This window comes from Hipposideros armiger, unplaced genomic scaffold (assembly GCF_001890085.2).
Source record: "Hipposideros armiger isolate ML-2016 unplaced genomic scaffold, ASM189008v1 scaffold_1401, whole genome shotgun sequence".
NCBI classification, from domain to species: domain Eukaryota; kingdom Metazoa; phylum Chordata; class Mammalia; order Chiroptera; family Hipposideridae; genus Hipposideros; species Hipposideros armiger.
The window spans coordinates 39,366-49,621 of NW_017732751.1; the positions used below are offsets into that span (position 1 = coordinate 39,366).

The 10,256-nt window shown below is 39.3% G+C and overlaps 1 protein-coding gene across 1 annotated transcript in view; it reads right to left on the reverse strand.

The window, feature by feature from the left end:
- The window catches only part of CPA6 (carboxypeptidase A6), a gene marked incomplete at its 3' end in the record, with an annotated part of 110,164 nt that overhangs the window by 18,890 nt on the left and 81,018 nt on the right, over nt 1–10,256 (reverse strand). The window lies entirely within an intron of this gene.

A 10,256-nucleotide genomic window follows, 5' to 3' on the forward strand; every position in this document is an offset into this window, starting at 1 on the left:
TACAGAGAGAAGACACCAGAGGACTGTTCAATTGTATTGTGGGAGGTACTTTGGAACACGTTCCCAGGAGAGGTGCTGCCTGTGCTTAATACTGAATGATGGGTAGTAGTTAGTCTGGCAAAGGTGAAGGGAAGTAGAATAAGAGGCATCTTTAGAGGTTTCCATGCAACGTGAGTTGAGTCAGGAATAGAAGAGAGGAGAGAGAATGACAATGTTGAAGTTTATCTGAGCTGTGATCCTGGAAAATAGTGAGGGTTACAATAATCCCACTGCTCCTCTGTGTTCTAGAAATGGCTAACTACAAGGAACCATCCTCCCCACAATAACTTAGAAAAGACTCACATATTCCCCTCACCTTTTTCTTTCTTTCTAATAATCGATGACAACCAGACACAGATCCTCAGATTCCCATTCTTTGCCTCATAAATAATGAGCTGAACTGTTTGTCCCCACTGATCAATCCGGACAAACTACCTGCCACCTTGACTTGACCAAGTGTTAGTTAAGCTTTTCTCTTTCCGCTAGGCCCCTGAACTTTTACCCAACTTTGTCCTGACACACACAGCCCCTTCCTAATTGCCTCTCCTGAGCATCAGCTGCCCCCGCGGTGAAACGTTCTCTGATCTACTGTCTGATCAAGCCATCTCCACCTGTTTATCCCACTCCCTGATTCTTTCTAGCCTTGTTCACTCTTCTCCATAAAAGAAAGCCCTTTTCTGTCTAACTTTTGAGACTTACAGATCTTACGGTTGGCACGTTCGCCCGATGGCAATCGTCTCTTTTCCCATATTTCAGTAATCTTTCTGAATAAAGCCTCTGCTTTCCTAACCCTAGATTTGGTTTTTAGTTGATGGTGCTATACATAAGCATGCTCATGGTTTATTTAGTGAATAAAAGTTCAGAAGAAGTTCTTTTAACCAACTTCCATGTATTTGATCTTGACTTAAGTAATAATGCTCTTCTTCTATATTGACAGAATTCCTGTTTCAAGATGTGGAAGAAAGATATTGCCATCCCACTCCCCCCGCCCCCACACACAGTCACCTCCAAAATAACAAGGGGAACTTGAAAGAGAAACACTACCTTTGATGATACTAGCTATAGACCTGAACAATAAAATATAAAGATGCCAAGCAAATAGAGGCATAATAAATGACTTAGTTGATCAGAAAAAGTTCAAATCTAACCAGCTAGGGATGAGGTGTGGGATATCAATGAAAAGCAAGTTCATGAGCTCCACAGAAGCTCAGGACTGTCTCAGGGATTGGTATTACTGTGGAGTAGGGAGATGGGGGTAAAGAGGTGGTGACACAAAACAAAAGGACCTTACAAAAATCTGAAGGACTCTAAATTTTCTATGCACCAACATCACTCTCAGGTAAAGGTCCCTCCCAGATGCCCAGGAAAATATTGGGTTGTTGTAAAAGTCATGATGCATTTTTGCAACAAAAAACAGAGAAAAAAATACGTCATGACTTTCCCGACAACCCAATATGTTTTCTGGAGAAAGTGAAAATGGGGCTTTTAAGTGCTGATACAGGACATAGAGGAAGCTGGGAGTACGATAGATGATTGGATAAAGAAATGTGGTATATATACACAATGGAATACTATTCTGTCTTAAGATGAAATAATGCCATTTGGGACAACATGGATGGATCTTGAGATTATTATGCTAAGTGAAATAAATCACACCGAAAAAGTTGAGAACCATATGATTTCACTGATATGTGGGATGTAAAACTGAAAGCAACAAAGGAACAAGACAAAGAAAGAAATGAAAACTCATAGGCAAATAGGCACAGACAACAGTTTAGTGGTTACCAGAGGGTAAGGGAGGCAGGGGTGGTAGATGAGGGTAAACAGGATCGAATACATGGTGATGGAAGGAGAATTGACTCTGGGTGGTGAACACACAATGTGATATATAGATGATGTATTACAGAATTGTATACTTGAACCTATGTAATTTTACTAACCACTATCACCCCGGTAAATTTTAATTAAAAAAAAGAAACTGGGAGTACAACATTAGATGGAAAATAGGTAGATTAAGTGAAAATCTGCACACCATCTGGCTGATTTTTTAAAAACAACTGATAAACTGTTCAATTTACCAGGAAGATATAAATACTATTCATCCAAATGCATCCAATATGACAGCATCAAAATATACATGGGAAAAACTGACAATAACATAAGGATTGTAAATTATAAATCCTCAGTATATGTTAGCAACCGAAAGATCAGATTTCCTTCCCAAGCACACACAGAAATTTTTGAAAATTGACTCAGTAGCAGGCTATATAACAAGTCTCAACAAATGTCAGAGAATGGATGTCAAACAAATGTTCTCTGATTACAGTATAATTAAATTTAGAAACCAGTGGCAAAAATCTATCTACATTCAGAAATTTAAAAACCGTCGTTAAATAACTTGTGGGTTAAAAAAGACACTGAGGTAAAATTAGAACCAAATCAAAACTAAATACAACATTTCTGAGAGAAATTTATGACCTTACATGCTCATGTTGCAAAAGAATAAAGATGAGAAATTGATGTCATATATCTAAATCAAGAGGTTACAAAAAGAACAATAGTATAAACTACAAAAATGAAGAATATAGGGCATTCTGAGGATATAGTGATGAAATGGAAAACAAAAGTAATAGTGAGACTCAACAAAACACAAGAGTTCGTCTTGGAAAGACATTTAAAATAGAAAAATTGTTAGCAAATCTGTTTAAGAACAAAGGACAAAGATTCAAATGACCAGTATTAGCAAGGAGAATGATGTAAACTCAGATTCATCAAATCAACAAAAAATGGATACTATAAACAATCCTAAACCAATACAGTTGAAAACTTAAATGAAAAATTTCATAGGAAAACATAATTTACCAATAGAACTTAAAAAATTAGCTGAAGAAGCTATAAAAAACCTGAATAGATTTATTTTCATTTGACAAAATTGTATTGGTAGTTAAAAATTCATCTTTCCCAACCCCTGTCCTAAATCATACATGGCAGCACCCCTACCCCCCCCCCAAAAAAAACCCCAAAACAAAATAGCAGGACTCAGGGGAGCTCTAACACATATGCAATACGTAATGTTATCCCAATCTGATTTTAACACTCCCAGAGTTTAGAGAAAGAAGAAATGCCCTAAAATTATTTCATGAGGCTAGTATAATTTTTGATAAGAAAAACCAGACAAGGATAGCATGAGGAAAATAATTATAAGCTAATCTTACTTATGAACATAGATGCCAATCCTAAAAATATCTATGAGCAAGCGAAATATAAAAACATACTAAAATCACGACTAAATACAGTTGCAGTTTAACGTTAGGAAAACCTATTAATGTATGTTGTCATATTAATAGTAATGTATTAAAGAAAAGAAACCATGTGATCATATCAATACACTCAGCAAAATAACTTTCAAAATTCTATATCTATTAGTTATAAAATATCTGTAGAATTAGTAATGAAAAAGTATATTTCCTTAACTTATTAAAGGGTATCTACCAAAAATCTGCGAACATTTATATACAGTGGTAGTGTTAGAAGCATTCATTTTAAAGACAGACACAAAGTAAATGTCCTGTTAACACCAATTCCATAGACTCATACTGAGGGTCATTACTAAAGCAAAAGAATCAATTTTCAAAAGGCTAAGAATCAGAAGGGAAGAAACAAAATTGTCATTATTCATAAGCCACTGTCTACAGAAAAGCCAAGAGAACTGATTCAGGAAAACCGTGAGACTTCAAAGATTAGCGGCATTTAGGGATGTAATACCAATGTAAATATATACACACATCCACATAAATATGTACTTATTGACTTTGTAATGTCTTCACAAAAATAACATTAAGTGAAAAAGCAGATTATAGAATAGTAGGAATAGGTGACATCACCAAAATGGCGCCATAGGAGACCTCAGCCTTTGTCCTTCCAACAAAGATCAATTAGATACCCACAAACAAAAACAGTTCTGGGAGAGCTCTGGAGCCCACTTAAGAAAGTTTAGCAACACAGTGGAACAAAAACCATGAGAACAACTGCACAGGAAGAGAAGGCAGGCAGCTTCATTTTGCCTGCAGCACCCATCCCCCTTGGCATTGCTCAGTGCCAAGAGGGGACTTCTCAGCTAGAAGGAGTTCTCCTCGCCAAGAAAGGTGAACAACCAGATTTGCAGGGTGAGTGACAGGTCCCCCAGTCTTTTGGGGGCACCACACAGAGGTCCTGCTTCAGTTTTATCCCACCCAGACCAGTAAAACTGAGATGTACAGAGATGGCTGTGAACAAGGAAGAAAAGCACTGGCTAGCAATAGCAGCCACTCAGTGGGAGCAATCGAGGTTCATACCTGTTCTACAGATAAATCCAGCAGCGTTTCAGGCAACCACACCAAGCCCTGGAGAAGGAATCAACTGCCAGCACAGCTGCCACAAGCCTCTTGCGGGTTTCACCAGCGTTTGCCCCCCCAGGTTCACATTTGCTGGTACTAGCTGCTCGAGTCCCTGCCTGCTCCCTCACTCTTCTCTGCCACTGGAGCTTGGAAACTGCACCAGCGGCCAGATCCATGGCTGTGTGAGTACAGGAGGCCAGCCTAGACCTCTGTGGCTGACCCTTATAGCAGTGTGTGCGTTTATGGCTGCACCTCCAGCTGCATGCCACTGAACTGACACCTGTCACCAGCCTCTACTGCACTGTGCAAACCTTGGGGGCGATGGTGAAGTCATGGGAGGGCATGTTGACAACCAGGGCCCCTGTAGATGCTTGTTGCCTGGATCAGGGCATGTCTTCTGTCACTAGTCTTCAATATTATACTCACCTGTTGCCTCGCCAGCTGCAAACCCCAGCCCAGTCCCTGTCACTGGCATCCGCTGCAGTGCATATACCCAGGGGGAGAGTGTGCAGTCCTGGGAGAGCATGCTGGCAGCCAGGGCCTCTGCAGCTGCCAGTGAGCCCGCAGTTGGCCCTGGCCCTCCCTGCCTGCCCTGGTCTCCACCACTATGAGTGTATCTGCATCTGGCCCCTCCACTACACAGGTACCTGCAGCTGTCCACTGCAGCCGAGTGTATGCATCCTACAAGCTCTGGCCACCACCGCTCCCTGCTCCAATCTTTAGCCATTGAACCTGGGGGTGCTGCTGAGAATTCCAACAGCCGTTGCAGCCACTGTGGACCTCCAACAGTGCTCTTCAAGGGTCATACAGTCATTGATGCTGTGGACTCCAGTAGCCCAAGCTGAAGAGCTATAATGTCCCTCTGGACCTAGTGCCACTACACCACTTGACCCAGGGTCACAGCATGCCCCTACTTGTAAGTGAAGTGTTCCCTTACTAAAGTCAGTTCATAACATCTGGAAAAAGTGGCTGCTGCTTCAAATGCTCCTACACCTATGCAAGGCTATAGAGATCACAAAGAATTAGGGAAGCATGACTCCAGCAAAGGAATACAGTAAACCTCTGGTCACTGGCCCTAAGGAAATGCAGATCCAGGAATTGCCCAACAAAGAATTCAAAGTAATTATTCTAAAGATGCTCAGGGAACTACAAAAGAACACAAATAAACAATTTAATGACATCAGGAAAACAACATAAGAACAAAACAAGAAGATCAAAAAGAGGATAGAAAACATTAAAAAAAAAACCACAACAACAAAATTTTGGAGCTGAAGAATACAATGACTGAACAAAAGAATTCAATAATTTCAACAACAGACTTGACCAAATGAGAATCAGTGAGCTAAAAGATAGGTAAGCTGAAATTATCCAATTAGAAGAGCAAAAAGGAAAAAGAATGAAACGGATGAAGAAAGACTATGGGACACCATACAAAGAAATGATAAAGATGTCACTGGACTATCAGAAGAAGAGAGGGAGGAGGGGCAGAAAGCTTATTTAAACAACACTCTTTGAGAGATTAAACCTGAGGACAGATTTGGACATTCAAGTTCATGGAGCTAATAGACATTCCATAATTTCAATCCAAAATGATCTTCTTCAAGACACATTAAAATAAATTGTCTAAAATCAAAGACAAAGAATTTTAAAGCAGCAAGAGAAAAAAAAGTCTCTTAAAAGGGAACCCCATTAGGCTACGACTAGTGGATTTGGGGCAGAGGACTTGCAATCAGAGGAGAATGGGGTGATATATTTAAAATGCCATAAGAAAGAAATTATCAATGAAAAGCACTTTACCTAGCAAAGTTGTCCTTCAGGTATGAAGGCCAGATAAAGATTTTTCTCTGATAAACAAAAGCTGGGGGAAGTCACCACTAAACCTGGCTTACAAGAAAGGCTGAAAGAAGTTCTTCAAGCTAAAACAAAAGGATGTTAATTAGCAACATAAAAGTATATGACAATATACAACGCTCTGGAAAAGGTAAGCATATAGTCCGTTTCAGAATACTCTTCCACTGTAATGATGATGGTGTGTTAACTACTTAACTGCAGTATAAATTTAAAGGACAAAAGTGTTAGTATTAAAATAGGACTATCGCTACAACAATTTGTTAATGGATACACAATATAAAAAGATATAAACTATGATATCAATAACATAAAAGGAGTGAGTAAAAGGGCAGAATTTTTGCATATGATTGATGTTGAATGTTACCAGAGTAAAATAGACCATAGGTATATATGTGTATATAAAATACTTTATATAAGCCTCACAGTACTAACCACAAAACAGAGAAACCTATGATAGTATCACAAAAGATAGAGAGAAGGGAATAAAAGCATACCACTACAGAAAATTATCAATTCACAAAGGAAGGCAGCAATAGAGGAAGAGAACAACAACGGAATCACAAAACAGGCAGAAAAGAATTAATAAGCTGGCATTAGTAGCTCCTATCTATCAGTAATTACTCTAAATGTAAAGGCATTGAGTTGTCCAATCAAAAGACAGAGTAGCTGATGCATAAAAAATAAGAACCAACTATATGCTGCCTACAAGAGACCCACTTCAGCTTAAGGGGACTCATATCTCATAGGAAAGGGATGGAAAAAGATATTCTATGTAAGTGGACCTCAATAGAAAGCAGGAGTAGCTGTGCTTACTACTAGAAAAAGTAGACTTTAAATTAAAAATTTTGGCAAGAAAAAAGGTCATTATATAATGATAAAATTGGTACAGACACTATGGAAAACAGTGTGGAGATTCTTCAATAGAAAAACAGAGCTACCAAATGATCCAACAGCCCCACTTCTGAGTACATGAGGTGTGATAAAAAAATACAGTGAATGTTTAAATAAAATAAATTTATTACAGTAAAAGACACATTGCCAATAATCCCCCTCAAAATACTCCCACTGACTTCGAACGCATTTATCCCATCGTTCCTGCCACTTTCTGAAGCAGTTCTGGAAGTCCTCTTTCATGGGTGTCTTTAGTTGCGCTGTCATGGCTGCCTCAATGTCCAGAATCGATTCAAAACATTTACCTTTCATGGTCATTTTGACTTTGGGGAAAAGGCTGAAGTCACATGGTGCCAGATCTGGTGAATAAAGTGGATGAGGACACACTGTAATTTTTTTGTTTTGTTTTGGTTTCTTTAGCTGAGCCATCCTGCCACCTGTTAGCAGCTCAGCAGCAGCTCAGCTCAGGCTGGGAATCCAACCAGCGACCCTGTTGCTCAGAGCTCACACTTCTGAGTGAGCTCTTCACCAACTGAGCCACTCGGCCAGCGCCATAATGTTTTTATTTGACAGAAATTGCCATACCAGAAGTGATGGGTGACATGCAGCCTTTCCATTGTGATCACAAAATATGGTGACTGCTGCTGCCGAATGCCACCCAATGGAAAGGCAGGGATTTTCAATATGGGAATTGGTGCCTCAAACCTTAGTGACAGTGTGTAGCAAATTTTGACTTGTTTGGTGCAGTCAGTCAGGTGTGAGCTACGGCTGACAGTTGTGTTTTAAAGTGTGCAATAAATAATCCTCCATCATGACAACTCTCGGTGTCACACATCGCTTCTGGTATGGCAATTTCTGCCAATTAAAAACATTACTCTATGTCCTCATCCACCGAATCTGGCACCATGCGACTTCTGGCTCTTCCCCAAAAGTCAAAATGACCATGAAAGTTAAATGTTTTGAATGGATTCAGGACATGGAAGCAGTCACGACAGCGCCACTAAAGACACTCAAGAAAGAGGACTTCCAGAACTGCTTCAGGAAGTGGCAAGAACGATGGGATAAGTGTGTTTGAAGCGAGGGGGAGTATTTTGAGGGGGATTAATAGTAATGTGTCTTTTACCACATACATTTTTAAAATTTAAACATTCACCATATTGTTTGATCATACCTCATATATTTAAAGGAAATGATAACAGGAACTCAAAGAGATACCTGTACTCCCATGTTCACTGCAGCATTGGTCATAATAGCTAAGACATGGAAACAATCTGTGTACAGATGAATGCACAAAATGTGGTACATACATATACAATGGGTATTATTCAGCCACGAGAAAGAAGGAAATGCCGCCATTTGTGACAATGTGGCTTATTTCACTGAGCATAATGTCCTTAAGTGTGTGACAACTATCTGTCCTCAAGAGATGGACAGATACTGCATGACTTCACTTATATGTGAAATCTAAAAAAGCCAAACTTATAAAAACAGTAGAATCCTGGTTACCAGGGGGCGCGTGGTGGGGGAAATGGAGTGACGCTGGTCTAAGGATACAAACTCCCAGTTACAAGATGAATAAGTTCTGAGGATCTAATGCATCGATTTGTGATTATAGTTAACACGGGTAAGAGACGGGATATTGAATGTTCTCTACACAAAAAGGAAATGGTAATTATGTAATGTGATGGAGGTGTTGGTTAATGCTATGGTGGTAATCATTTTGCCATATATGTCAAAAGAACATGTATACTTTAAACTTACACAAACTTGTATTATATCTCAATAAAATTGGAAAAAAGAATGATATGTATAGTATGACATTTGTACATATATATATATATATATTTGATAAAATTATACTACATATATACACACACAAACTGGGGTGAATACAAAACTAAAAAGACCCATAATTCAAGCCATTTGAATTCAACAAGAGAATGTTTGATTTCTGGCAGAGAACGCTACCCAGTTTTGCCATCTACAAAGTTTTTTATCCCCTCCTCATTCCTATCAACTCTTTTATAGACTCTGCTTGGAAACCTGCCTGTTCATCAGAGACAGGTAACTAGTAACATTACGAGAAGGTGGAGTCAGTCTCACTAGTAATCAGCAAAAGGTAAATTAAGACAGAATGAATCAATACCACACAGATGTTTAAACTTTTAAAGGGAAACACCCGGAGTATATCACTATTAAGTTATTTGGACCTAACTACTTAATAAGCAGAATTGTTAGGCATTTAAAAAAATTTTTTTTTCACTTGGCAATGTACCAAGGACATTTTTCAAGTCGATACTTACAGATCCATTCCAATGTGTGTGTACACCAATAATTTACTGATGAGTTTGCGTCCTCAGGAAACAAATGTCAAAAACACAACTACTCTTTCTGGAATATCTGAAGGCAGATTGCTTTGTGGCATACTTTTTCTTACATTCCAGAAACTTTTCTAAATGTGAAGGACATAGGCTTTTAGAGGTGGTATATTTCTGGTAATCTGGTTTTCCCACAATAGGTAGCTGGGCACCTATTAGATGTCTCTTCTACATTGCTTTTTTAGTTAATTGAGCAAACTGGTGCTTCTACTGTGTTGCTGGAACTTTGAATCCAGGCGTGTCTGCTTTTGAATAAACCATATATGAGGTGTGACAATTAGGGTTGCAAGCTCCTAAAAAAGTGCTACATACCTCATTGCTGAATATCACTACAGTCACCTTTGAAGTACTCCCCTTGGGAAGCTATGCACCCACACCAGCGCCTAGTCCACCTTCAAGGCAATTTTGGAGCTCTTTTTCTGGAATGGCCATCAGAGCTGTTGGTGTATTACCCTTGATGTTCTGAATGTCACCAAAATGTCTTCCTTTCAATATTCCCTTTATCTTCGGGTAAAGAAGGAAGTCACTGGGGGCCAGATCAGGTGAGTAGGGAGGGTGTTCCAATACAGTTATTTGTTGACTGGCTAAAATCCCCCTCACAGACAGTGCCGTGTGAGCTGGTGCATTGTTGTGACGCAAGAGCCATGAATTGTTGGCGAAAAGTTCAGGTTGTCTAACTTTTTCATGCAGCCTTTTCAGCACTCCCAAATAGTAAACTTGG